The 24,209-nt window shown below is 51.1% G+C and overlaps 1 pseudogene; it reads left to right on the top strand.

The window, feature by feature from the left end:
* Nucleotides 1-24,209, top strand: part of LOC134154732 (DNA polymerase epsilon catalytic subunit A-like) — a 42,212-nt pseudogene that overhangs the window by 5,980 nt on the left and 12,023 nt on the right.

The raw sequence follows: 24,209 nt of genomic DNA, 5'->3' as shown, positions 1-24,209 counted from the left end.
AAAAAAACGTCCTGTCCCAGCAGGTTGAGGGAGGTGATTACTGCCCTCTCGTCAGCACTGGAGTGCTGTGTGTGGGTGTGGTCTCACCAGTACAAGAAAGACATGGACCTACTGGAGCAAGTCCAGCAATAATGATGAAGGGACTAGAAGCATCTCTCATGCAAGGAGAGGCTGAGAGAAATGGGACTGTTAAGTCTGGAGAAGAGAAGGCTCATGGGCATCTTATCAATGTGTACAAATACCTGATGGGTAAGAGTAAAGAAGATGGAGCCAGGCTCTTCTCAGTGGTGCCCCGTGATCATATGAGAGGCAATGGGCATAAACTGAAATACAGTAATTGTGTCTGAACTTAAGAACAAACATTTTTTTTACAGTGAGGGTGATCAAACACTGCACCAGGTTGCCCAGAGAGGTTAGAGAGTCTCTATCCTCGGAGATACCAAAAACCCGAGTTGGCTTGGCCTAGAGCAACCTGTTGTAGGTGACCCCACTTTAAGCAGCTGTTGAACAAGGCAATCTCCAGAGGTGCTTCCAACCTCCATCATTCTGGGAGCAACTTAGGAACAGGGATCCCCTGTGAAAAGCCGGCATCTCCTCCAGCTGCCAAATGGCACTGCTCCTGCACAGCTCCACTCCTGCCTCTCCATCCTTCAGGCTTGTCCACGTATTTCAACCACATCTTCCTGCTGTCAGTGAATACTCATTCCTCTGGTACCTAATTGTTACGGGAAATGGCTGTGCTATCCACCATTGCACTTTCAGGAAGGCACCTGACCCATCTTTGGTGCCCGTGCCCGACACTCGCTTCCTCTGCTGGACACCAAGCCAGCATTTCAGAGCTCTTCTCGGTGCCGTCAGCACTGGGCACGCAGCGCCCTGTCTTCTGCCCTGTGAGGACAAACACACAACGCTGAACTTCCTGGCAAATGGGATCCTGCCCAGTGCGCAGTGCTGCACAGATCACTTGTCCCTGCACATGCCCAGCTCTCTGTGGCCCAACATGTCCATGTCGCCAGGGGTGCAGTCATGGTTGCAGCTGCATACAGCACTGCAAACTGCTAGCCCCTGCAGGGTCATGGGGGACATGATGAGAACAGGACATGCACCTGGTAGTCCTACGCTGTGGCTGCAGAGGGGACGGGGCACCCCATGTGCTTCCCCATCTCTGCATAGGTGCCAGCCCTTGCAAGCTGCCTGGGGTAAGCAGCCGTTAAGCGTGCCTGCGGTGGCCCTACTCTAGCATGGCTTTCCTTGGTGTGTCCTCCGGAGTAGACAGTCAACCCTCTTCTCCATTTCCTGGCATGGGAACTGAGCCAGGGGCAGCTGTGCTCACTAGCATTCCCCACGTCTCTGCATCCGCCAGCAAGCTCCGCTCAGTCTCCACACATCTCCCCTCCCGTGATCCCTCACTCAGCAGCCCGCAAACAGTGCCCAAGCCAAGGCAGGCAGGGGGATCCCTGCCACAAACTGGTAGCGGCAGAGGAGAGCTACAGGCACCAACATCACGTCCACGTGCAGCTCCGCACTGTCTGTCCTGGGGTCTCTGCTGGCAGCTCCACACATCTCTGTAACCCGCCATCCTCTCCATTCCTCTTCCCAAGGCCCACCTCACCTCAGGGCAGGGCTCTATCGTCTGGGCTGGGTTGACCTCCACCCACGCAAGGATGCGGAAGCTGCTCCCGCCCTACGAAGGAACCAGCAGAGATGACGCTATTTGTAGGAAGGCAGAGCTATGCTTTGACACAGGGACACGCAAGCGTACGCACATGGAGATGAGACCACATGCATTCTCATGGAGAGTCACGTGCAGGTGTGCACACATGCATTTGCACACGCACGCACACAGGGGGCACACACACACTGGGACAGTGCACACAGGTTCACACCTGTGCTCGTACCACCACGTACACATGCCTATTCACACAGGGACATGCAAGCCGTGACTTTGCACTGCTGTGGAAAGCACCCCCTGGCAGCACTTTGCTGAATCTGGAGCTGGTTCTGCAGGCAGCACACAGGGCAGAGCTGCTGTCCCACGTACCCAACAGGCTTGAGCCAACCTTTGCTCTTTGGAAACGACCAAATCCTGTCGAGAATGGCAGTGGCAGCCACTCCAGCGCTGAGTCCTCACACCAGGGTCACCACTATCCCCAAATCACCTGCCTCCTGAAAGCTCCGATCTGCTTCAGTGCAACAGCAAGAAGCATTCTGCCTTCAAAGTCATTTCTCCACGGGTTCTTGCTGCTTTTAATCACAGACTGCTGAAAGCCTGAGGTGGGCAGAAGGTTTGCAGGCCTCTAGTCTACCCCTCTGCTCTAGGCAGGGCTAACTCCACATAAAGCAGGCTGCTCAGGACCTTGTCCAGCTATGATTTGAACCTCTCCAAGGACACAGGGCTCCCGCCTCTCTGCTGCCTCTCCCAGGGCTGCACCACTCCAGGCACAAGAATAGTTTCCTTTCTACCAGTCCTAATTGCCCCAGGGGCACCTCAGGCCAGCTGCCTCTCGTGCCTTCACTGAGCACCTCTAAGAAGAGTCTGCCTCCATAGCCTCCTCCGGGTGCTGGATCACTGTCTTAGATCCCCCTTCATTATCCTTTCCCGAGACAGAACAAACGCAGCTCCTTCAGCCTTTCCTCCTAGGTTGTGTTCTCCAGCCCTGACCATCTTCACGGGCTCTGCTGCACTTGCTCCAGCTTACTGGCAGCTCTCATGGTCCCTGCACAGGGCACTGCATTCCAGATGTGGCCTCACTGTTGCCACCGAGAGGGGATTCATCTGGCTCAACATCTCTGTGAGAAGATTTCTGGGGATAGTGGAAGGCTGCGAGACTCTCTGTGCGAGAGAGGCCATCAAGCAGGTCTGACACACTGGCCAGGTGATGCTGGGTGGTGGCTGCAAGCCATGTCCACACTGGCAATGCTCGAGGCCAGCCCAAGCTCTTCCACAGACCAGCTTGGTAATTTCAAAAGCACTTGGCCAAAACCACTGCAAACTCATCCTCTCTCTCATGGCACCCCTTGAAAAAGCTAAGATCCTGCCCCAGTGCACCAGGCCATCTCCACTCTGGCCACGCAACAGGCCTGGGGCAGCTGCCACATCTGAAAGTGCCCCACCAAAGTCATGCGGTTGCCTCGAAAGACGAAAAGCTGAGAGAGTGCCTCTCCTCCGCCATGGAGCCCAGCATCAAAGGCACGTTCTTCTTCCCGCTTCTTACTTGCAGAGTCTGGCAAGGTTCAATCTGTTTCCCCTAAGCTTTGGGGCAATACAAAGCTGATCTGCCCTCTGCTACAAAAAGCTGCAGCTGGCAATAATAGCCCTGGCAAACAAGGAGGTGAATGTCAGAGCCTCCCCTGACCTGATCTGAGAGTGCCCTCTCCCGCCCTGAACATCCAAAACCACAGAGGCCTGACGCTGCTTGTCAAGGCAGGCAGAGCATGGCGCACCTGCCTGGCTAAGGCCACAGGGCCCTGCCCGGTGCTACGTGCCAAGCTCTGCTGAGCCTGCCGCACAGCACTGCAAAGGTGACCTAACATGCAGTCCCAATGTGTCTGGGACGCAGCTATGGTTGCCTCATCGGGAGCCAAGGACAGTGCTGGGCCTGGAGGAGGGAACACGGGAGTCCCCATGCAGGCAGCGGGGACCACCACACAGGACAGCTTCCTTTGCTGGGTCCATCTGGATGAAGGAGCAGTTGGGAAGCCCTTGCAGAAAGTCTGCTGCTCATCTACTGCTCCAAGAGGCCACCCAAAGCAAGCAAGACAAGAGCAGAGAAGGGAGAAAGGCGGGTCGGAGCCTCATCTCGGCTGTGTGGGTTTGGGGAGAGCGGAGGCAGTGGGGTGGTTGTGGGCTATGTACACCCCGACATCGCACACCTTGCTTGGTGACTGTGTCACGCCCTTGACTTTAGTGAGGACAGAGCTCTGTGGGCTTGTCTCCCATTCCTGGTAGCCCTTCTGAAGGATGACAGGAAAAGGCGCTATCAGTGATCTCCTCGCCTCTGGGACCCAGAGTGCTGCATCTGTACTACGGGATACTTCGTGGGAACGGTCCCTGCTGTAACTTTTGGGTGTCTAGAACACTACCGCTGTGTTAAGCAGAATATGAATAAGTAACTAACAAGGTCTTGGAAATCCGTGAGAAAGAACAGCGAACAGATCCGGTGGCTTCCAGCCACAGAATAACCGTGAGAAACAGTCAACAAGAAGGTCTGAAGTTGAAGAGTAATGAAATAGCGAACCCCAAAGTCAATGTGGCCCCCAAAATAAATCTGCACACGCGCGCAGTGTCATAGCCCAGTTATGCAACTGGGGCGGAGTTGGGCTAAACTCCCTGCGGTGCAGAGCAACCCTGCAAGCCCCACAACAGACCCTGCAGGCAGCAGGGTACCTGCGCTTCCTGGCAGCACAGCTGCACGACAAAGCTCTTAGGCCACAGCCACGACTCGCACGACACACACAGCAGAGCCAGCAGAGGTTACAAGCATTGCACTTTTATTACATGCAGAGAGAGCTGACAAGCGGCAGCTGCTTCCTGATGCAGCATCAAGCCCGGAGCCTTTGCAAACGCACATTGTTTTGCACAAGGCAGAACAGCCCAAGCATATGGAATGCATGGAAGTGCCTGAGCTTGCCCCAGGGCAGAGAGCGAGAGAGCTGCAGGGCACAGCTGGTGTCTTGGTGCTGCAAGAGCAGGCAATCAGTGGCCTGAAAGGGCTCCGAGGAGCCCTGGGAGTGGGCCGTGCTCAGTGCTGCAGAGGAAGGCGAAAAACCCCCAGGCACTGCTGCCAATCTGTGCTGGGGGAAAATTCCTTCCTGACCCCAATGCTGGCGATCGGCTGTTCCCTGCGCATGTGAGCAAGGCCTGCCTCCCGGCCAGCCCTGGGACGTTTCTCACGCCCACCGGGGCACACCAGCGCTGCCCAGCTCCTTTCCTCTCTCTCTCAAACTGAAGCCACTTTAGGGGCTCCAGAGCATGGCAAAATTTAAGAAAAAAAAAAAAAAGAAAAAAAAAGAAAGGAAGAAAAAAAAGCAAAAACCAGACCTGATAAAGCCTGGGGGAAAAAACTCTTTCCTGGGTGCTGCAGGAGACCAGCTGGCTGGGTGCTCCAGAGTGTTTCCTGAGACCTATGACACTGATGATGAGCACTTGGAGCATCTTCGCGTCGCATGGCCTGCATTTCCTGGGTGCTGCATGTGGTGCCAAAGCAGACAGGCATGGGGATCTTTGGAAGGGTCTCTGGCTCCGAGAATGGATGCCCTTGCTCTTTGCGGGCCATCGAGTTAACTTTCTCCACTGATCTCCAGCTGAAAAGGCCTGGAGCCCTTGCGGAGCTTGAGGGGTGTGTGAGGGGTCTTCTCCCGCTCCCAAGGGCTTGCTCCGGTCTCTGAAAGACCAAAGTTACATCCGGCTTTGAATCCGAGCCTGCTCAGAGCACAGATTGGATCGGAGGGCCTCCAGCGAGCTCTTCCAACAGAAAACCTTCCACGATCGGATGGTGCACAAGGGCTGAATCAGCTGTGAGCTTCAGCGCGCTGCCTGCCCGTGAGCAAATGCCTGGGCACAGTCTGCGCTCGCACAAGAATGGCTGCTGACAGTGGTGGCAGGGGTCACTTCCATTTCCCACAGGAGGCATGCACAGGCCAGCTGTGCCCAGCAGCGCCACACGAGTACAGCAACAAAAGCAGAAAGCCTGCTTGCCTTGGCCCCTTTGCGTCAGCTCAGCTGAGGCAGCTTAGAAGAGACCTGGAGCTGGCAGATGCTGACCTCCCTCTGCTCTCCTGAGGGTGAAAACACTGTGAAAACCTTGCTGTCACTTGGTATTGCGCTGTGCGTCTTTGGAGGAGTGCCAGGCGGAAGAGGAAGAGGATCCACAGTCTTTCTGAGGCTGAGGCAAGCCAAAGAGCCAGTCTTAGAGCCGGTGCTGGAAGGGGTCAAGGGCTGCAGGAGGAAGGGGTTGGTCGTGCCTATTTGTGTTGGGGAAGAGGCAGCCGACACAGGAGGCAGCGTTAGGCAGTGTTAGGGAGTGAAGCAGCAGACATAGGCACTTTCCAAGCCTGCGAGGCACGGGGCACGGCCACAGCAGGGAGTGCTCTGAGCACCAAAGCAGGGCAGAGAAGGTGCAAAGCAAGAGCTGGCAGCGAGGTCAGAGGAAGGCCACAAAGAGGTCTCCATACGAAAGGGAGGTGCAGCTGCTGAGCACGTCCATCGTTTGGCGGCCTGAGGTGCAGGCAGCCGTGCCCCCGCATGTCCTGCGACAACGTTGCGCTGGGTGGCTGTCGAGAGCCCTGCTGCCCTCGTGGCGGTGGGTGCGCCTGCGCCCAAGGACAGCCTGCAGAGAGCCTCGGCCCTGGGCGGCAGCCAGCTGCGAGCCGGCTGCGGAGCCTGGCAGAGCGGCAGGGGCGCGGGCGCCTTCTAGCCCTGCTCGTGCCGCGAGCATTGTGACTGCGCTGCCGGGTCACAGTGCTGCGACATGGGGGCCCCGGGGCCGCGCTGCAGCCTCCCTGCCAGCCGTCTGCCGGCCCAGCGTCGGCGTGGCACAAGGCCCCGGGGCTGCCGACCCTGCTGCTGCCCCTGTGCCCAGCACCCCAGGGCAGCTGCGCCTCCTGCTGCGGGGCCGTGTGCGGGCCATGGCCCAGGACGCCTGCGGGCCCCTTGCTCTGTGTCAACGTGCCCCACGCTGCCCCAGGCTTGTCCCAGGTCACTGCAGAAAGGGCAAGAGTCCGCTCCCATGCTGCCATTGGGAAGTGGCATCCCTGTGCCATGACACCCCCTCCCTAGGCCATGGCCTGTTGCTGAAGGGGCCAAACCTCTCAAGAGCACCCTCAGAGGTGTCCTACCCAGAGCATCCCCTGGTGTCCAACAGGACCTCGAAGATGGGCCAGCCTTTTGGTGCCTGTTCCATCCTAGCAGAGGACTCTCCTCCCCAGTGCCACGACCCATCTTTGGGGCCCGTACCCGACACTCACTTCCTCTGCTGGACACCAAGCCAGCATTTCAGAGCTCTTCTTGGTGCCGTCAGCACTGGGCACGCAGCGCCCTGTCTTCTGCCCTGTGAGGACGAACACACAACGCTGAACTTCCTGGCAAATGGGATCCTGCCCAGTGCGCAGTGCTGCACAGATCACTTGTCCCTGCACATGCCCAGCTCTCTGTGGCCCAACATGTCCATGTCGCCAGGGGTGCAGTCATGGTTGCAGCTGCATACAGCACTGCAAACTGTTAGCCCCTGCAGGGTCAAGGGGGACATGATGAGAACAGGACATGCACCTGGTAGTCCTACGCTGTGGCTGCAGAGGGGACAGGGCACCCCATGTGCTTCCCCATCTCTGCATGGGTGCCAGCCCTTGCAAGCTGCCTGGGGTAAGCAGCCGTTAAGCGTGCCTGCAGTGGCCCTACTCTAGCATGGCTTTCCTTGGTGTGTCCTCCGGAGTAGACAGTCAACCCTCTTCTCCATTTCCTGGCATGGGAACTGAGCCAGGGGCAGCTGTGCTCACTAGGATTCCCCACATCTCTGCATCCGCCAGCAAGCTCCGCTCAGTCTCCACACATCTCCCCTCCCGTGATCCCTCACTCAGCAGCCATCAAAAGTGCCCAAGCCAAGGGATGCAGGCAGATCCCTGCCACAAACTGGTAGCAGCAGAGGAGAATGACAGGCACCAACATCACGTCCATGTACGTGCAGCTCCGCGCTGACTCTGTCCTGGGGTCTCTGCTGGCAGCTCCACACATCTCTGTAACCCGCCATCCTCTCCATTCCTCTTCCCAAGGCCCACCTCACCTCAGGGCAGGCCTCTGAGGTCCCAGGAGCCCTGAGACGCTTCTCATGCCCACCGGGGCACACCAGCGCTGCCCAGTTCATTTCCTTTGGAAAAGGTGCTGGAAGCCATCAAGGACTTGTACCTACTGAAACCTATGAAGAAAAGGAAAGTTAATAACCAAAAAATAAACATAAAATATACACCCAAATGGATCAGGCCTGATGACATTTTGATCAAATTACCCAAAGCCATTTCAATAGCAACACACATTTTTCTTGCTATCAGCAAAACGTACTCTGTGGCATTTTGAAAGGGAGTGGGTTTTCAAAGAGCTAAGATCTAAGTTTTCTGTGGGTCCAGAAATAAGTTTTCAAAATCTTGAGTTTTACGTGTTGGGAAAAAACTGAGCAATGAGGTTCACAGGGATTGTCACTGTAGAGATAGAAAAAGTCCAACTGTGAAGCCTCAAAAAAAAAAAAAAAAAAAAAAAAAAAAAAAAGAAAAAAAGAAAAGATTCCCAGACCACTCTTAGAACTTAGAAGCTATCATATCAAGAGTATTACAAAGTTGAAAGAGCTGTTATTTGTAAACCTACAGGTCTTTGAACTAAAGGCATAGCCTATTAGTATGTATTATTAACATAACTGAAAAAAGAAAAACAAAATCACAACAATGATTTTGGACAGTTTCAGAGGCCATTTTTAAACCAGAGTGAATGATTTCTACTCTCCTGTTACATAGGGCTCAATAAAACTATAAAGATTTGACAGGTTAAGAGAATAAACATTGCCATGAAGTGAGCTATCCCCAGCTTAGCTATAAACATTCAATATTTCCTCTGAGAAAGGATAAAGTAAACTAAAAATAATACGAAACAAACAGGAATGGAGAATTTTTAAGATTTTTGCTAATTTTGATCTTTTAACTTATGTTTTCCAGAGATACTATGTAACTCAATGTACTCATTCTCCAAGTCCTCAAGAATTTGAATTTGTCATAATCACTAATAGAAAACTGAGCTGTTTTCACAAACCAAGGTATACACTGACTCTTCCACGCTATTCATCTTTCTACTCCTGTGGTCAAGTACCTTGCAGTGATTATCGCTTATTTGTTCAAGCGGTGAGGAAATATTAACTATCACAAGTTCTCAGCAGAGACTGGACAATAATTATCAACAGATGGCTGGCAGTACAGTTTGGGGAGAGAGAAAGAAAGTGCCCTTCCTTCCAAAACATCCCCCACTGAGAAGTCCTCAGCAACTCAATGGTCACAGTTTTGGTTAAAATCAGATTTATGTTAACTACCTGTTTTCTCCCCACATTTTTCTTTAATATTTGCTTATTTAACTATAATGAGGAAGCACAAACCCTGCACATCCCATCTATCTTATAATGATGACATTCATATCTGGAAAAAAACAACAACTTTGGTAATTTACACTCTTATTAAAATAATACTAGTATTGGGTCATTAGAAAGGATCCAGTTCAAGAAGTTCAACTGAATACAAACAAGGAAATTCAAAAAAACAGTGTGCTCCTCCTAGTTTATTTACAAAAGCCTTAGCAACGGCCAACACAGAAGAGGCTTGCTTTAGTAGCAGGGGCTGTGCCCAAGGGGCCGCTGACAGAGCACAGCCTGGGCAAAAGGCAGCGGTGCTTCCTACGTGCTCCCAACACCGCCCGAGCACCACGGAAGGACAACGCAATCCGGGCTGCTCAAGCTGGCAGTGCCGGCTCGCAGCTGGCTGGGGCCCAGAAAGAAACTTCCCAGGAGCCTCCCGATTTCCACACTGCATATGCTTAAAACCCCAAACACACGGTTCGTACAGCCGTGCAGAAAGCGCTTCCTGTGCACGACCTCCACAGTGCAGTTTTCCGACGTCTGAGAGATTTTTTTTAGGGTCCCTGCAGAGCACCTGCCCCTCTTTTCTTCTCCCAGGCAGTGACTCCACAGACTGACCGCAGTGCTGCTTGCTGTTTCACTGCAAACCAGCCAGCTTCAGCGGCCAGCTCCCTCCCGCGCCCTGAACGGCCGGACGGCACCTCAGCGAGACGGGGCGGGCCAGGCTCGCCGAGCCCATGCCAGGCCTGCTCCGCGCAGCTCGCCAGGGCTTCAGCCCGCCCCGCCAAAGCGCAGCAAGGACGGAGCTCGCACGCTGCGCCTCGGCCCCCGACGGCTCCCCGCAGCCCGTCCGGCCTCCAGGCAGGAAGACTCGCACGGCCCAAGGAGCCCGGCACGCGCCTCAAGGCCGGCCAGGGCTCCTCGGGGGCGCAGCCGGCTCCCAGCTCCCTCGCAGCCGGAGGGCTACCTGGAGAGGCGGCCAAGACGGCGGCGCCGGTCCGCAACTGCCCCCGTGACGGCGCCGCTTCGGGAGCAGCAGCCGCTTCCCGCGCAGCGCGGCCGCCCCACGACAGGCCGCACCGCACCGCGCCGGGTCGGGTCGGGCCGCGCCGGGCGCCGCCGCGCAGGCGCGTGCGCGGCAGCGGCAGCCGGGGCGGGGGCGGGGCCTGCCCGGGAAGGTGCCGCGAGGGGCGTGGCCAGCGCAGCCGCCGTGCTGCGGGGCAGAGGTCGAGGAAGAGAGCGACCATTGGCTGCGGTGCCGCTCTCTGATTGGTGCTCTCCCTGGGGAGGCGGGGCTGGCAGGCTTCCCGCTCGCGGGAGGTGGGGGCAGCGCGCGGGGCTGCTCCGGCCGCGGCGGGATGGTGCTGCGGGGCGGCGCGGAGCCGGGCGGCGGCGGCGGCTGGGGGGGGCAGTGAGCACTGGGGCCAGGCGGCAGCGGGAGGTGTGGAGGGGGGGGGGTGGGTCGCGGCGGGGACTGGGCGGCGGCTGGCGGCGCGGCGTCCTGCAGGGACGATGGCTCCTCGCTGTCCTCCCTCAAGCGCCTGGAGCGCTCGCAGCGCACGGAGCGGCTGGACACACTGTTCGGCTTCGAGCGGCCCACGGAGCGTGGCGAGCGCACGGGCTGGCTCATCAACATGCTCCCGGTAGGACTGGGCCGGGGGGGGATGTCACCGGCGGGGGGTGTCACCCACAGGCACCTGGTAGGACTAGGGGGGACAACGATGGGGGGGGTCACCGACATGCACCTTGTAGGACAGAGGGTGAATGTCACCGACGGGAGGGGGAGATGTCTCCGACAGGCACCTGGTAGGACCTGGGCGGGACGGGGGGGAGATGTCTCCGACAGGCACCCGGTAGGACCTGGGTGTGAGGGGAGGTGTCACCAATAGACACCCAGTAGGACTGGGGCAGGGGAGGTGTCACTGACAGGCACCCGGTAGGACTGGGGTGGGAGGGGGCGGGGGGGGTCGTGTGTCGTAACAGGCCATGTGCATGTGCAGACGGAGGTGCTGGGCGAGGACCGGCGGCTGGTGAGCGCTGTGGACTACTTCATCCCGGAGGATGGGACCTGCTTCGAGGTGCATCCCGTTCCTCCAGCGCAGCGCTGGTGCCCGGGCTGGGCGTCCTGCCTGCCCCCACCGGTTTGGCTGTTCTGGGCCCCAGACATCACCCACAAGGCAGCAGCGCTGTCTGCCCTACGCTGGGTCCACCTGGGACCCTTGGGGGCCAAGGTGGGTGCTGCAGAGATGCAGGGATGTGTATGTGGCGCACAAATGCCAGCAACGCGCAGCAAGGGCAGCGCGGTGCCCGTTGCTTCCGTTGGGAACCGTTGGGTTGGTTTCTCACCTTGGCTGCGGGGTCGCGCAATGTTCACCGGTTTTGATTTCTCCTGGGTGGCCCTGCCCTATAAGCCGTATTTCTACATCGCTACCCAGAAGGCGAGTATGGACTTGGAAGCTGCGCACTGGCAAGCGGGGTCTTGAGTAAACTAGTGGCCGAGGTCCCAGAGACAAGGGCAGGTTTGACTTGAAGGTTCCCCGAGTCAGCTGAGAGGCCTTGTGACCGACCATCTTCTTGGGTTGGTAGGAGAAAAATACAGCTCCAGTGCTTCTGTTGGTGGTTTTGTCAGAGCTGTTAGAGAAGACCTGAGATGGGAAGCAGCTGTATCAGTATGGTGGCTGCACTAAGGTTTCTTAGAGGGAGGTTGGTTTGTTATGTGATGAATTATCCCTTCAAGGAGCTGTCATATTTTTCCTGTTCTTTTTTTGTCCTAAAATTGATCTCTGGAGCCTATTTCACTTCTTCTAAGCCCAAACAGGGGTAAATTTCCCCTCTCATCTCGTCTTGATCCTGCTCGTGCTGCAAAACTGGGTTTGTTCTGACGGTGCTGTGAATTGACGATCAAAGAGAGCCCCAGTGTGAAGGAACAGATTTCCAGACGGCCAGGATTTCAGGACAGCCTCGTGTCCTCCCCTCACAATTGAGGACACTAGTGCCAGAACCTCTTGTGAGCTTGTCTTCTCCTCTGGAGAAGTGTCTGGCTTTGTTGCTCATTCTCCAGTTTCTTTGCAGGGCTGTGAACGAGAAGTGTCATCCTTCCTCTCCAGGAAGTTTCAAGGGAACATTTCAAAGCTGGGAACTGTCCCCAAAGAAGATTTGGATCTGGTCAGTATTCCTCTGCCTGCTGTACTATTGAATAACTAATCTTTCTTTCTTTCTTTCTTTCGAGCTCAAGTGGAGTAGAAAGGGGCTAAGCAGTAGAAGGAAGCAGTATGCTTACCTTTAATCTTCAAGCACTGTTTGCATTGCATATCATGAATAGGCTAATTATTGCTTATTGATAGTAATTGCTTGTTATAGTTATAGTAAATAAAATATATGTTCTGCTCCAGCACATAGTCTTTTTCACAGGATGCTCAAGAAACTTCCTGAGCTAGAAATGGTTGGAGATTAAGAGTGTTGTGGCAGAGGGGGATACTATACATTTACTCTTTCTTGGGTGTGTACTGGTGATTGCGCTTGGAAACAGACAACAAGACAAGATGGCCCTTGGTGTGAACTGGCATAGCTCACATGTTCTTCGCTGTCTTACGTGCTTGCTAGCATCTCTTCTCACTCCGAGTCTTTCCATTCAATTACTACCTCTTCTTTCAACGCTTTCTTACTGTTAGCAGTCTTCCCCTTTCCCTCATTACTCTTTTCCACCCTTAGCTGGCACTGTCTTGTTGCTTTGTAGCCAAATCACTTGGTGGGTCTTAAGCAGAACTACATTAAGTTATCCTTCCACGTGGTGGATGACTTGGTGAAGGTGCAGAAAGAGATCTCTCCTGCTGTGAGGAAAAACAGAGAGCGAGACCAGGCGAGCGATGTCTATACGTCTATGCTGTCAAGGAAAGAGGTCTCCTTAGGATGGTTGGCCCATGGGCTTATTAGGATTCCCCTAGTCACACAGACTAAAAAGTACAAATGAGAATTCCAATTTTCTCTTTGGTTTCCTACACCTGATGTCTGATTTCAGTTGAACCATTTCAAAGGAAGAGGAATCTAGTGAAGTGAGCACTTCCTGCCCAACTGAGAGGTGTACATTATTTGTTCCAGGTGATTCCTGGGGTGCGCAACGATTCTTAAACTCGTTGTTATGCTTTATAAATCCAATGCCATAAGAAACCTCTCTTATAAAGGCATAGAGGTAATAAGTGCTTTTTGCCTGCGCAATGTTTCCTCACGTGCTGTCAATCCTGATGACTCTCTTTCTCGAAGGGGGTTGTTGCATTAAAGAGAAGCTTTTGTTATTCCGTTCTCTCCTGTTAATGAATTTTGCTGTTTGGTTATCAGTGGGTACCACTGTTGCTACCTTGTCTCCTACAGTCAAGCCTGCTGGGTCTGAGATGTGCATAAACCTACTTAGGTAAATTAGTTGTTAATCTAATGAGAACTGCTCGTTAAATCATACTCTAAAGCTGATTTGAGTTTAATGTATTTGGTCATATTCAGGATCCGGTTGTTTTCGCCTTTGACATTGAAACTACCAAACTCCCTTTGAAGTTTCCTGATGCAGAGACAGACCGGATCATGATGATCTCCTACGTGGTTGATGGGCAGGTAATGGAACAACAGTTCTTTTCTTCATGCTTTGGAGCAAAATGCTAGACAGCAAACGAGCATGTCACCTTTGGTGGTCTGGTCCCTGGCTTGCTTTGTTGCTAGTTGCTTGGTCTATATGTAATGGCTGTGGAAATAAAATTGAAGTCTAGTCTGAATGATGCATAAGGATTTCCTCGTTTTGTATGTTGGAGAACCCAGCTAAGGCTACTGGTGCCCCTTTGAGGGGCAGTAGTAATTTGGAGAGTATAGTCCTTAAGTTGTCTCCCTTTTGGCACCCTTAGTTGATTGTAAGCAATTGTTCAGAAGGTGACCTCCAAAGAGCCGTTCCCACTTGACAAAAGCTCTAGCTATCAAGCTGTGCAAGGATTATCGCATCGATGGAAGACTATTTCATCCTTTAGGCAGTGTGTTCCGGTTGTTCAGGAACCTGTCCCTGGTGTAGCAGGGATCTGAGTCCTCAGTAACTCTTCCTTTGTCAACTCTCTAGGGCTATCTGATCACAAACAAGGAGATTGTCTGTGAGGATATTGAGGACTTTGAATTTACTTCAAAGCCGGAGTGTGAGGGTCCATCCTGTGTCTAATGAACCAGATGAGGTAAGTAGGTTCTACTTGGGAAATCAGGCTGCTTTTTATCTGCCTTGGTCTCTTGTAGGCCAAAGAGAGCTTATCACCCAATAGAGTGTATCTTTGGGGAGCACAGCGGACAGTCACGGTGCTGGTGATGCTTTCATTTCATGGTGTGATGATGAGGCAGATCGGGTTCTAGCTAGGTCAAGAGCAGAGGGGAAGGACTGCATCAATAGTGTTATATCCAGTGCCTGCCTGCAGGAGGTGAATTTGCTGAGTGTTTGTGTTTGTGGGGGAGATGTTTTTTGTTTTGGGTTTGTTTTTTTTTAATCCTCTGTTGCATACTAGGCTCATTTAATGCAGAGGTGGTTTGAACATGTCCAGGAGACCAAAGCTACTATCATTGTCACATACGATGGAGACTTCTTTGACTGGTAAGATCAGGAATGAAAACTAACCTGGTTTCTAAAAGGAAATGTTGTCTAGGCCATGAGGTGAGATTGGGTACCAGCCTGTATGTCCTTTGTCTGGAGGTCACATAGCGGCCACATGCGTTCTTATCTACGCAGACTATCCAGCCAGTTTGGGAACCTGTTTACATCCTGATTATGTGCTCTTTATCTGGAGTGCTGGGCTGAGTCTTGGATTGCCAGCCTGCAGAGGACTGTCGAAGAGGGGGAGGAGGAATTCAGAACTTTTTTTTTTTTTCCCTGAGCAGAGCTATGTTTACTGGCTTTGAAATACGAACTTCTATAGAGTCCCATCAATTGGTCCAGGGATTGCTGAGCTACTTCTAGATCGTTGTTGATTTGGCAATGTTTGTACACTGATGACCTCAGTAACTGGAGAACAGGCAAAGTGTCAAAAGAGAACTGCAGAACAATAGGGAGACCAGAGCAGCCAAGCCTTTGGGGAGCGAGGGAAACTCGATCATAATGTTCTGCCTCCTGGTATAGGATGTAAGCAAGCAGCTTCCTTCTTGCAGTAGCTCTGCCCTACAGGGAGTTTTCCCTGTGGCCAGCTGTCACGGGTAAGGTCTGGAGCAAAGGAGAATTCACAAGAAAAATTCCTCATTAAGTAGCTTACAAGAAAGCAATTCTGAAACCCTTGGGGTGGGGATGGGGTGGAGGAAAGGGATTGCTTTGTTTCTTCTCTTCTGCATTGTCTCTCTCCTCAGGCCTTTTGTGGAAGCAAAAGCAGCAGCTCATGGAATTAATATGTATCAGGAGATTGGATTTCAGAAGGGCAGCCAGGGAGAGTACAAAGCCCTGCAGTGCATCCACATGGATTGTCTGAGGTACCGAATGCTGCGTCTGTACCGTATAACTGCATCTTTATCTGTTAAATTTGTATAAAATGCCTACAGTTGATGTATTTGAATACTGTCCCTTTTCCATCTCTGTGCACTGCTATCATGAGTTACATCTTACTAGGAAAGGACTAGCACCCCCATCTTTGGTTGTGCTGCTTCTACTCGGTACTCCGTTGTGTGCCATTATGTACAGAAGTTACGTCTTGCCCACACTAGCCTGAACGACTAACTCTGTTTATAGAGTCTGCTGGTGGCTGTCATTGGGAGTTTGAGAACTGTCCTGGATAGCAGGTAAAAGGACAGGATAAGACAAAACCGTTGTAGTGGGCACAGGGCCATATTCTAACCCAACAGCCTGCCTAGCACAGAGAGGAAAAGGAAGGGGGTGTATGTGTGTGTGTGTGTGTGTGTGTGTGTGTGTGTACAGGAGAGGGCTGTCTGTCTTGGCAGTTGTGACTTGAATGTTTTTTCACATTGGACCAGTGTCCAGACTCTGGAAAACAACTGCCTCTCTTTGCAGTCCTGCTGATACCTCCTCCTGTGTTTAAACGTTTATCTTTGAAGTCTCTGAAGTATGAGGGTTGAGAAAAATCTGAGCAATAGAAATGATTTGAATAGCACTATTTGTACGAGTCAGGATTTAAGAGCATGGGTAGATATGCAGACTGTCTAAAGCTGTGCAGCTTCTTATTCCACTGCACTTGGATGTTCTGCTCTCACCTTTCCCTGTTAGAGTAATCCAGATCTTTTTGTACGTAGCAGCCCTTTCTGAAGTGCAGGGCTGTCTCTTCGTCAACTGGCATTTTCATTATTCTGTCTAGGTGGGTGAAGAGAGAGAGTTACCTGCCAGTGGGAAGTCACAACCTGAAAGCAGCAGCGAAAGCAAAACTGGGTTATGATGCAGTGGAGCTGGACCCTGAAGAGATGTGCCGGACGGCTACAGAGGAGCCTCAGGTATTCCCACCCGGTGCTGTATCTCTGGGCATCTGCAGTATTAGTGAACCTTTGAGTTAGAGCTTTGTGAAATCCTTTAAGTTAATGCAGTGTCTTTGAGAAGTTGTCAGTGTATCTTGCTGAATTTCAGAGACCTGAAAGAACTTAAGCTTAGGGAAGAATAGAATTTCCTTGATGTGTTTCTGGCATTGGTGTTGCACTGTATATTTGTGTTATTTACACTTCTGCAAAACGGTAGTACTCGGGGCATTGCAACGGAGCAATAGAACTAATTTCTACAGTTTGGATAGTTTTTCCCAAGGAAAGGAGGGAAAGTAGTCTCCAAATGCGCTTCCTTTCTGCAGTACAGCAGTCATAGCTGTTTTTCCATAGACCAGTTATGGGTAGCCTAAGTGAAGGAGTTGGTTTTGTTTCCTTACTGTGCTCCTTCTTGCCTTGGGCTTCAATACTGCCTGAATAAACACATCATGTTGGGCACCAAATCAGACATTTAAGTTCAATGATGTGGTGATAAGGCCAGCCTAATTCCAGCAGCACCCTTAACAGCGCTTCTTTCTAAGTCCAGTTTTTGATGTCTGTCTTTTACAGGTGTTAAGAAAAGGTTCTGGGACACTGTGTGAGGCATTGCTGATGGTTCAGGCCTATCACGCCAACATCATCTTCCGCAACAAGCAGGAGCAGGAGTTCAGCAAACTTACAGATGATGGCCACGTGCTGGACTCGGAGACGTTTGTAGGAGGCCAGGTGGAAGCTCTGGAACCTGGGGTTTTTCGCAGTGACATCCCTTGCCGCTTTAAAAAGGTAAGGACACAATCAAGGTGTTGCGACAGAGGCTTTAAAATGGTAATGCAATGATGCTCTTTCTCTTCTTTCTGGAGAACATGGCAGTAGGGAATAACCCTCCAACTGGAATTACCATCCTCTGTTCTTTTGGGGGATACCCAATAGCAATACCTGTTATAAAACTGATACCTAATTTATGGCTTGAGTGTATGAACCTGCTTAGAGTTTAGGTGGGAAGGGTTGGAGAAGTTGCTCTTCATGACCTCAGACTGGCTATTGGGTAAAGACAGTGTTACAGCAAGGAGAGTGGTTCATTGCTTTTGTGTGGGTTTGTTTACTTTGTTTATTGGTTGGTTGAGGGTTTTTTTTTGGTTTTTGGTTTTCTTTGAGCGAGTGGTTGTTGGCAGAGATGACTCTGTTTTTGTCTCATCAGGATTATATCTTTGTCCTTCTCCCACTCAAGCCAAGCTTCTTTTGGCCTCTTTTACCTGTTTCTGGTTGGTGCTACTGTCTAGATTGTAAGTTTTAGAGGCAACTTCCATCTTTGCTGTGTGATACACCATACCTCAGTGCTGCTTATTTTAGTGGCCTTAATCTCGTGAATGATCTTAAGGGAACGTGCACTGTGAATTTAGAAGGACCTTAAATCTAAATCCTTGGCCCCTTAGAGCCTTAGATGTGTGAGCAGCTGACTGCTAGGTCAGCCCCATAAGTGTTGCACTCTGGAACTTGCATGCAATCTTCTCTTCTTGTTAGCTGCCCTATATAGCCTCCTTTGCAGGAGAACTCCAAGGGCCGGGGAGCAGCCACCATCTCTTCTCTGCTTTGTGTTTTGCCTTAGTGCCAGTGGTGTAGACTTTTGTGAGTTGTAGGGTTCTTAGCAGAAAGCCACCGTCCTTCAGTTCTAGAGAGCTCTCAAGTTGGCTGTGGAGGTCAGCCATTTTCTGCCTGCTGACATTGGAGCTGATCAGTGAACGAAGGGGCATTTCAAGATGCCATTCAGCTGACCTGTTTCAGCCATCTGCCCTTCAGATGAGATGAATTGCTCTCTACCCATACTGAGACATGCTCTGCTAAGTAGTGAGCCTGTTTTCAAAGATCGCCGAAGCTACGCTGGAGCATGGATAATCTTGCAGAAGCTGTCACCCCCTGCCCCCCTTCCCTGGGCAGTGTGCGAGGATGGGTGTCAGGGCTAGAAGAGGTCTCGGTATCATTCCTGTATCCTTGCAGAATCCTTCTGCCTTTAACTTCCTGGTGCAGCATGTGGAGAAGATGCTCCGGCATGCTGTCGAAGAGGAAGAAGGTTTGCCGTTGGATCAAGTCACCAACTTCCAGGAGGTCTGCTGTCCTGCCTCAGCCTGCAGGGCCAGAGGCATGACTGGGCTTTCCAAGGAGAGCAGAACTGTGAGGGTGGAGTTGCAGCACATTTCTTTAGGCAAGCCTCGGTCCTGTGTACACATATTGGTGCTGTATAACAACTTTCTTCAGCTTTGAGTTCTGCCCCATGTCCATCTGTGCCTTATTTCCCATATTAATAAAGAACTGGCATAGGCTGGAGGCAAGGCTGATTTTTCTCATCCTGAATATGTCTGGTGAGACACCACATGTTAAAGATGCCTGTTTAGACTCATTTTATACTCCATGGAGAGAGACAGGAGAAACTTATCTGTAGACATTTGCAGTGTAGATGAAACCTACCTTGGAGGTCCAAAAGAAAACCTTAAAGATTGATGGCTAAAGAAGACTCGCCGCTGCCACTCTTCTTAATCCTATTCCTTTAGTTTTTCATACTCTTCCTCTGTTCCCCAGAATCAGTGGCAGGTGTTTCTGTGCATGTCGGAAGTAAAGGATCAAATATAGTGCGTATGTGACTGCATCATTAGTTCCTTCTTGTTTGAATTTTACTTTTTTACATCTCCCCGCAGGCTTGTGATGAAATCAAAGTCAAGCTGAATTCCTTGAAGGATGTTCCTAACGGAATTGAATGCCCCCTTATCTACCACTTAGATATAGGGGCCATGTACCCCAACATCATTCTGACCAACAGGTTGCATGTGGGTAACCTCAGTCCAGTCAGGAAGGTGTTTTCTGTTTTGTCTTGCAGATGGTCTAGGAGGTCCCTCCGATTTGATCCCCTTAGCGGCAAACAATAAACTTTCTGCCCTGGACAGGGGGATAAAATAAGGCTCGGTTTGAAATCCAGTCAGGCTGTTACAGTTGCCAGGTGTACAGAGCCGAAAGGTCTGTCCAACGTAGAGCAATAGTTTAGCTGGCTTCATCCAAAGAATAGTCATTGTTTTTGCTGTAACTTGTGTTCTGAAAAGCTTCTAGAAAGGAAAACTTACTGAACGTCACCTCTGTGATGTTCATATTTGTGTTCTTCTAGTACCCAACATCGATTCCTTCTGGCATATGTCACTGGAGACAGTTCTGTTTTCTCTAACATGGGTGTGTCTGACCTGTGTCCAGCCCTCAGCAGTGGTGGATGAGGCCACATGTGCTGCCTGTGACTTGAACAAGCCAGGTGCTAATCGTCAGCGCCGGATGACTTGGCAGTGGAGAGGAGAATTCAGTAAGTGTAATTCTGCTGTCTGCTTTGTCAAGTACCCTGTTGCATTGCAGCATGGATAGAGCTTGCAGCGTGAGCTGAAGACACAGAGACCGCTTCCTGTTCCTCCCCTGGAAAGCTCCTAGTTGCTGTTCCTTTGCAGTGCCTGCAAGCCGCAGCGAGTATCACCGCATCCAGCAACGACTGGAGCCTGAGAAGTTTCCTCCTCTGTATCCAGATGGAGCACCCCGGGCGTTCCACGAGCTTTGCCGTGAAGAGCAGGCCAAGTATGAGAAGAAGCAACTGGCAGGTGAAAATAAATGGCGTTATCTGGAGCAGGTTTTTGCTGCCTAGACTACAAACACATCATTAATTACTTCTCTCTCAGGTCTGGGGCTACTTAGTTCTTGCTGGCTCAGACTGAATTTGATCTCGGTTTCATGCTGCAACAGTTTTCCCCTAGGATCCGAACCAATTCCTGTACGTTTTTTGAGGAGGAGGCAAGTGCTGTTTTTTGTCTCAGTGTTTCTCTTTTCTCACGGAGAGTCATGTATTTGAGCTGAGACACATGAAAGGTGATATTTTGTTTGGGGTTTTTTGTTGTTGTTCTTTAATGAGCACTCATTAAGCATGTCAGTGAAACACATGTGTCGATATCCTTTCACTTTTTGCTCCTAAAGTGGTACTGCTCAGCGGAAGCATCTAGCTAGTGGGGGCTCTGAGCAGAGCCTGAATTTGTGGATGAGCCCTCGTGGGCAATTTATTTCCCACACACACCTCTGCATCTCTATAGAGAGGTGCTGTTTCTCCCCATATTAGTATCTTCCTCCCCTTGCCTTTGTAGCAGGTCTGCTTCCTTGCTTTCCTAGGTATGATGTTTATTTGCATTGATGGAATTTTTCTCAGACTGGTGCCTTGAAAGCTTCAGATCTGTGGATCTGTGTGGTTTGCCCGATGCCATTGTGTTCATCCTTCCCATCCATAGTGGGGCACTGATCTCTGAGAAAGCTTTCTCTGTTTATTCCCTTTACTAGATTATTGCCGCAAGGCTTATGAGCAGATCCACGTCACCAAGGTGGAGGAGCGTGTCACCACCATCTGCCAGCGAGAGAACTCTTTCTATGTAGACACTGTACGAGCTTTCAGAGACCGTCGCTGTGAGTTCAAGGGGCTGCATGAGGTGCTGGGCTTGAATTTCTGTTTTATTTGTGCTGCCAAAGCTAGAAGGTCCTCACCTCTCACTGAAAACTTGAACCCTAAAGGATCATTTTGCTCAATCTTTATGGTCAGTAAGAAATATTAGCTTTCCTGACAGCTCTGGTGCAAGTGCAGGTTTTTCCCCTGCTGAATCCTAAACAGCTGCTGCCACAGTGGTTCCTAGCTCTCTGATGCAATCACTTTCAGTGCTAGGAAAGAAAACAGCTGGGTTTTTCTTGGCTTTTACTGGATCTAGAAAATCCTCAGCTCAACTACTTTGTGATCTGGTTTGTGTTCAGTGTAGGGTACTTTTCAAAGAGAAAGATGAGACAAGCAGAGAAACAGTTGATCTTAGGCTAAGAAGTGATTGATTCTAGGAGAAAGAAGCAGCATGTCCTAGTTCTCAAATGTTTGGAGTCTTGTGGCAGAGGGAGGAGCCTGAAATGTAATTGCTAATATGTTGAAAGAAATGACAAGACGCTGGGACTCTGTCTCTGGAAGAGTTTAATAAAGAGCCATTTGCTTTGCAGTTATTGCTAGTTCTGTCGTGAATCACGGAGGTGGCTGGGAGGCCTTTTCTGCTGAAATGGTTCTGCTGTTAGTCTCAATCTAATCTCTTGCTGCAAGCATTTAGTTCTTGCCAGCACAATACGTGGTGTGACAGAATTGATGTAGGATGGCAGTTCTGCTGGGATTAGGTAATTCTAACTATGGGTGTGAGTTACAGTTGATGCTGCAAGACTCTTCCATAATATAGCATAATGCCTGTGCCGAACGCTTCCCCCTCAAATGCAAAAGAAAGAGCAGAAAGAAAGAGGAATTATCTTAATAACTGATACTGTTCTAGGATCACAGTGTCATATTAGGATTGAGGTGGGGGGAATATCTGGCTATTGGTACTGCCTGTAGTGGAATGTAGGGTTGTCCTGACTCTGCCTCTTGCCATCAGGTGTGGAAGAAAAAGCTGTCTGCGGCTGTGGAGACAGGCGATGCCTCTGAAGTGAAGCACTGCAAGAATATGGAAATCCTCTATGACTCCCTGCAGCTGGCACACAAGTGTGTCCTCAATTCTTTCTATGGCTATGTCATGCGTAAAGGGTGAGTCTCACCTGTGGTCATTGCTGGAGTCCTCCAGCAAGGAGCATTGTAAACCAGAGCTGTTCTAGTGAGGCTCTCACCTTGTTAACGTGCTTCCAAAGCATAAGGGGGATGATAGGTGATCCCTGTAACACTTTTTTTTGTTCCTACTAATGACTTCTTATTTATTAGTCCCCTTAGCAGGGACTTTTGCTAAACAAGGCCCTGTAGCATTGACGATGAATGGCAGGGTTTGTCTATAGGTGATTCTTCAGGGTGTGTGAAGTATCACAGGGAAGGAAAAGGAAAATGATCTCCTGAGGGCTGCTGTGATTGTCTTTTTTGCCCTGAGACTTTATTTTCTGTACGACCTGATGCGCTTCCCCGCAGCTGTGCTTAAGAGGTAGCACTGCAGCCTTTTGACTGTCCCTCCTCCATTCACAGAGCTTGCTGGTACTCCGTGGAAATGGCTGGGATTGTGTGCTTCACTGGAGCAAATATGATCACACAGGCTAGGGAGCTGATTGAGCAGTTTGGGTGAGTATGTGCTGAGCTGAGGAAGAAAGGTTCTCCTGTATGTAGTGTGAGCAGATGGGTAAGGGCAGAATTTGACTGGCAGAGAAAAGGAGCAGTGGGATAGATGTGGGATTAATCAGTGGAAGCTCTGGTGTTCTGGAGATTCAGGTTTCTGACATTGCCATGGCTTATTAATGCAACTGGTGTTGTATGACTAGGACTTCTTTGCAGAAAGGACACTGCCTCTGCCTGACTTGTGGACAGAGAACAGTTCTTTGGCATATTTTCCAATCTCTTCCTGATGGTGATTTTTTTTCTTCCGTTCTTAGGAGACCTCTAGAACTGGATAGAGATGGGATTTGGTGTGTGCTTCCCAACAGCTTCCCGGAAAACTTTGTCATCGAGTCAACCAACGCAAAGAAGCCGAAGGTGACAATCTGCTACCCAGGTGCCATGCTGAACATCCCCGTGAAGGTGAGTCTGGCATCTGTACCAGCCAGCTGTACAGTCTGGTAAAAACAGTGAAAGGGAAGAAAATGTTTTAGCCTTCTGTAGGCCTGCAAGCCAATCAGGCAGTTCTTGTGAAGGGAGTAGCTCTACTGGCAGTGGAGTATGCATCTTTGTTCTCGGAGTTGGCTTCAGCCCAGAGGACAGCCTGTCTTTTGTCTCTGGTCCCCTGTGTAATGAGCAGGACGTTGGGGCTGACAGCTTTGCTTGCTACACAGCTACTCTCTGCCCTGCACAGCCCATAGCTCAAACTGGCGTTTGAGTGGAAGGAGAGACTCTGATATAGCAGAGAGGGTATAGTGTAAGAGACCAGGGTTGGTGTGTGCTTCTGTACATAGACTGCCAGAAGCAGTAGGAGCCAAATCAACAAGGTCCCATGCTCTGCTTGCTCAGATATTTATGGCTATGAGCCAAAAGAATTGACTTTAGAGTCTCCTGCACTTTTCTTCAGGTCCCATGTTTGAGTCCTACCTGCTAAATTGTTCTGTAGGTTTCCAAGGAGTTGCTTGGTCACAAGGAATCAGGACACTTTATTCTCTGCTAAGATAGGGTAAGTTATGCTCCCTCAGGGGAGCAGGGATTGATCCTTCCCATCATCGGGAAGGAACAAAGGCCATCAGTGATCCCTTCAGACAGGATGATGTATCTGGGGGCTATCTGCTCGTATAATGAGCCGAGCTGTTGAGTGAGGCTATTCTGTTGGGGCTGTGCCGGCAGGAAGGCTTCACAAATGATGAGTACCAGGAGCTGGCGGACCCAGCCTCTCTCACCTATGCCACACGCTCAGAGAACAGCATCTTCTTTGAAGTGGATGGGCCCTACTTGGCCATGATCCTCTCAGTGTCCAAGGAGGAGGGCAAGAAGCTGAAGAAAAGGTAAGAGTTCAAAGCTTGAAAAATCACCACTTCCCAAGGGAAGGGATTGAGGGTCCTTTTCCTTGACTACATTTGAGGCGTGTTAGTCCTTGCCCCATGTTGCCAGTCCTCTGGAGCTGGCAGCATGTTTGGTTTGCTTGTTGCTGCGTACCACCGAGATCA

This window comes from Rhea pennata, unplaced genomic scaffold (genome assembly GCF_028389875.1).
Source record: "Rhea pennata isolate bPtePen1 unplaced genomic scaffold, bPtePen1.pri scaffold_40, whole genome shotgun sequence".
Classification (NCBI taxonomy): Eukaryota; Metazoa; Chordata; class Aves; order Rheiformes; family Rheidae; genus Rhea; species Rhea pennata.
Note: the sequence above shows the minus strand (reverse complement) of the source record. Positions and strands in the feature narration are given on the sequence as shown.